Source organism: Oryctolagus cuniculus, unplaced genomic scaffold (assembly GCF_964237555.1).
Source record: "Oryctolagus cuniculus unplaced genomic scaffold, mOryCun1.1 SCAFFOLD_156, whole genome shotgun sequence".
NCBI lineage: Eukaryota > Metazoa > Chordata > Mammalia > Lagomorpha > Leporidae > Oryctolagus > Oryctolagus cuniculus.
In genome coordinates this window covers 99660-104906 of record NW_027208370.1, presented here as the reverse complement: position 1 = coordinate 104906, position 5247 = coordinate 99660, and the positions used below count along the sequence as shown (strand labels likewise).

Below are 5247 nucleotides of genomic sequence, written 5' to 3'. Positions count from 1 at the left end.
TGTTTATTTATTTAGCAGATTTAGAGACAAAGGATTCCTGTCCATTGATTTACTACTATATGCCCACAATTGCCATGGTAAAGTATATGGCAAAAACTGAGTGCTGGGGGCTGTGAATCTGATTCATCACTGATAACATTGAAGACATTGGTTCCTGGTTCTTATGCTGCTATGCATGGAAATGTTTCTCTAATTTCATTTTCAAATAGTTCATTGTTAATATAAAGAAATGCTTCTAATTTTTAAAATTTCATTGAAATAATTTGTGATTAATGTGTCCTAGTCATGCATTATTACAGGGTGTAGTGCAATATTTGCACACATTTATGCAGTAAAAAGTGATCAAGCTAAGCAACTACAGTTTTATTAAGTTTTTAAAGAGTTATTTATTTGAAAGACAGAGTTACAGAGAGAAGTAGCAGCAGAGAGAGAGAGAGAGGTCTTCCTCTGCCGGTTCACTCCCCAGATGGCCACAATGGCCGGAGCTCTGCCAATCTGATTCCAGGAACCAGGAGCTTCTTCCAGATCTCCCACTTGGGTGCAGGGACCCAAGGACTTGGGCCATCTTCTACTGCTTTCCCAGGCCATAGCAGAGAGTTGGATCAGAAGAGGAGCAGCCAGGACTAGAACTGGTACCCACAGGGGATGCTGGTGCTTCAGGCCAGGGTGTTAGCCCACTGTGCCACAATGCTGGCCCCCAAGCAACTACAGTTTCTAATTCTTCTCCATGATTTGAGACTACCAGGTCCTCTCCTTCAGTTCTTTACACAGAACCTAATATGGTTGAATGTAGTCATCTCATTATATTATGGAACAGCAGAAGTTCTTTCTGCCTCTTTGATTTTTGATACCTATTATCCAATCCCCCTCTATCCCTAGCTGCTTCCCTTCTCAGCCTCTAGTAATCACAGTTCTGTGTTCAGATCCATTATTTTCTTTCACTTCCACATGCGACAAGGACCAGGTGACATTTGTGTTCCTGCTTCTGGCTTATTTCAATTAATTTAATAATATTTTGTTCTTTTTTTGTATCTAAAAGAGGTTGCCCTGTCCATTGTTTTTCACTGATGGACAGCTAGATTGGTTTCACATCCTGGCTGCAGTGAACTGTGTTATAGTGGCTGTGTTATGGGAAAATTGCTGTATCTTTGATATGCTCTCCTCCTTTCCTTCTAATAAAATTTCCTTATTCTATATAGCCAAGAGCAAGATAACTCTCACATGGTAGGTCAATTTTTATCTTAGTTTAATTTTTGTTATTTATTTGAAAGAGTTACAATAGAGGTAGAGACACAGAGAGGTCCTCCATTAGCTGGTTCGCTCTACAGATGACTACAAAGGCCAGAGTTATGCCATTCTGAAACCTGGAGACAGGAGCTTCCTCTGGGTCTCCCTCATGGGTGCATGGGCCCAAGGACTTGGGCCATCTTCTACTGCTATCCCAGGAGATAGCAGAGAGCTGTATTGGAAGAAGAGCAGCTGGAACTAGAACTGGCACCCAAATGGGATGCTGGCCCTTCAGGCCAGGGCTTTAACTCACTGCACAACAGCGCCAGCCCCAATTTTTATCCTTTTTAAGGAATGACCATACTGTTCTGCATAACATCTGTACTAACTTGTGTTTTCACCTACCATATATGGTGGTTTTCTTTTCCCATGTGCTCTCTAGCATTTGTTATTTTTTATCAGTTTGGCATAAAAATGATATAGTATTGTTCATGTTTTTGTGTATTTTGAAATCAGTTAATTTGTTTATTAAATCTTTATTATTTGAAAGGTGGATTTAGAGAGAGAGGGAAAGACATAGATAGCTTTCATCTGCTGGCTCACACCCCAGAGAGTTTCAACAGTTGAGCCTGGGGCATGCTGGAGTCAGGAGCTTCATCCAAGTCTCCCACATGAGTGGCAAGGACCTGAGTCCTTCGTCCATCTTCTGCTGGTTTCCCAGGTGTTTAGCAGTGAGCTAAATTGGAAGTGGAGATTCCTAAACTCAAAGTGGAACTCAGATGTTATGCTGGCCTCACAGATTGCAGCTTTCCCCACTTGGCCACAATGCCAGCCCCTCTATCAATTTAATTCCTCAAAAATAGCTCAGTAATGTTGGCATCTATCTCATTTTGTTTTTTCTCTGTTATTATTCAACTTATTGATGTCTTATTTTTGTTCACATTATTCCTCTCAATTGCTCTACCTGAGGTGAGTAGGGCTGCTGTGTTGCTTAAATGAAGTGTATGCTTTAGATTACTCATTTAATGAGTGCATGTCATTCACATAGCACTTCACTGAAGTTCTACTATGTCCCAAATCCTCTTCTAGGCACAGAATTTAGACCACTTTTCTCTTAGGCCCAGATCTTGCCTTTAACATACTACTTGGAATTTAGTAGCTCATGAAATCTGCAGACTGCATAAATGAATGAATATTTTGAGGGCTGTGCTTTTGTGGAGGAACTTCATAGGAGACCGAAGGAATAAAATAAATCAAAAGTATCCACAGTATATAGAATGTATACTATTTTACAAGTCACAGAGAAGAAGAAGAAGAAGGAAAGTAGTAAGACTAGAAAGTTTGTGGCAAGACTAACAGGCGCTGGTCAAGAACTTAATAAGCACATTAGGAAAGCAGTAAGGTTTCTTTTTTTTTTTTTTTTGAGGAAAAGTTTTTATTTCTAGTGATGAAATTGGCTACAGAACATTATGAAAGTTTAAAAATACAAAGAGAAATTGTCTATAATTAATAGATTCAAAATTTGACAATCAGTGAATATCATTATTAGTCATTACCAACAACAGTTATTGATTTGAAAGGCAGAGTGACAGGAAGAGGGAACCACTGCTTCACTCCCCAGACACTTGCAATAGCCAAAGCTTGACCAAGCCAAAACCAGGAACTGGGAATTCATTCTGGATGTCCCATTTGGGTGCAGGGACCCAAGCACTTCTGCCATCCTCCGTCTCCTCCCAGGGTGCACACTAGCAGAAACTTGCCTCAAAGCAGAGAAGCTACCACTCAAGCCAGACATTTGTATATGGGATGTGGGTGTGTGGTGGTGATAGCAAGCCCTCATAGATAAAAAAAAAAAAAAAGACAAAGTTATTTCTATGCCAAGGAAATTACTCTGTAGTCTTTCTCTTATAAACTACGTATTGCTGAACCTAGATAATTTTTCCTTTATTTAACAATGACATGAAAATGTCAGTTGAGTTGGCTTTCCTGAAGACCTTGTTTCTTGAATATTAGTGGCTAGTTGAGATAAATTCTTTTCATCTCTTTCTCGCTTCGGCAGCACATGTGCTCGCTTCGGCAGCACATATACAAAATTGGAACGATACAGAGAAGATTAGCATGCCCCTGCGCAGTAAGGTTTCTTTACCTCCCTGTAGACTCTGCTCTCCAGAGGTGAACAGGGTCCTCTAAACCCACTTGCTGCACACACAAACACCTGAGTGTTGTATTCTCCCACAGGTGTTGGAGACTGATATGGTGTTCTGATTTATATTTACATAATGGCTAGTGACATCGGGCATATTCACATGTTTTGACCATTTACATTTCTTCTGAGAAATGTCTGTTCAGATCCTTGCCTGTTTCTTCACTGTATTTTTTGGAGTTTTTCCAATTCATGTAAATGTTCTGGAAATCTGTAAACATTCAGAGTTTTAATTTTTCCTGCCATCTGTTCATTGTATCTACACTCTGATGTTTACTTTGTTGTGAAGAAGTATCTTAGTTGGATATACTCAAATGTCTCTGTTTTTATTTTTGTGACTATTGCTATTGGAATCTTACCCAAAAGCTATTGTGTGTTGACAATATTTAGAGTTTCCCTATGTTTACTTGGGTTTGGGTCTTATGATTACATTTTAATTCACTGTGAGTTCACTTTCACATAGTGTAAGAGATGTTGGAGTCTCTTTTCAGGCTTCTACATATGGATAATCAAGTTCCTCTGCACCACTTGTGAAAGAGATTCTTCTTTCTCCAGTTCATTTTAGTTCCTTTGTTAAATATGAGTTGCTGGTAGAAATTTGGGTTTATTTCTATGCTACCAAGTCTTTTCCATTGAACTATGTGTCTGTTATTATATCAGTGCTAACACTTCTTCTTCTTTTTTTTTTTTTTGCAGTATATTTATTTGAAAGGCAGAGTTACAGAGAGGTAGAGGCAGAGAGAGAGAGAGGTCTTCCATCCACTGGTTTACTCCCCAAATGGCCACAATGGCCGGAGCTCTGTTGATCTGAATCCAAGTGTCAGGAGCTTCTTCCAGGTCTCTATGCAGGTGCAGGGGCCCAAAGACTTTGGCCATTTTCTACTTTTTTCTCAGGCTATACCAGAGAGGGGTATAAGAAGTGGAGCAGCTGGGAAACATACTGGCACCCATATGAGATGCCAGCACTGCAGACGGTGACTTTACCTGCTTTGTCATAGTGCTGACCCCTGTAATATGTCTTAAAATATGGTGTGATGTCTCCAGCTTTTTTTTGCTTTATAATATTGCTTTAGATGTTAAGCATCTCTCATGTTTCTATGTGAATTTTAGCATCATTTTTTCTAGCTCTGAGAACATCGTTGGTATGTTGATTGGGATTGCATTGAATTTGCAAATTGCTTTTGGTAGTATGGATATTTTGGTATTATTCTTCCCATTCACAAACATAAGTTTTCTGTGAGACTGTCAAAAAGCCTTGACAAAAATTGGACTTTATTACACAAAAATTCATCACTTTTTGGGATCATTCAAATCCATAATTTTGCACTAATATTTGATAAATAATTAAAGACTTTGAGCATTTTAGTAGGAGAAATTAAAATATTTATCAATTTATTCAAATATTGTTTAGATGTGATATTCAAATATTGTTTAGAGCCATTGTCTGTATTCCCTCTAAATTATGATCTTTTTGCTTTTTGCCTGTTAAACTTGTCCCTTGATTCAACAACCGTTTTTAATGTAATGTAAACTGAAAATGTCATTTCATAAGCTAAAAAAATGACAAAGAAGGAAAAAGAAGGGAGGGAGGTTGAGTATATAATTATGTTCTCCGAATTTTTTCTATAAAACATATTGAATCATTTAAAAGCTAATTAAAATTAAACTCAAAATTGGACCATTATGACCAATATTTAAAACAAGTGATTAAAAACTGTAGATGTCTTCAATTTTGATTATCATTCTTCTTTAGAATATCTGAAAGAAATCCAGTTTCTCACTTTAAAATATACCAGTGTGTTAGAATTTAGTATTAA

General features: G+C 38.0%; 1 pseudogene; it reads left to right on the top strand.

Annotated features, from left to right (window-relative positions):
* The first annotated feature begins 3291 nt into the window (after positions 1-3291).
* On the top strand, positions 3292-3358 carry LOC138848353 (U6 spliceosomal RNA; annotated as a pseudogene).
* The last annotated feature ends 1889 nt before the right edge of the window (positions 3359-5247 follow it).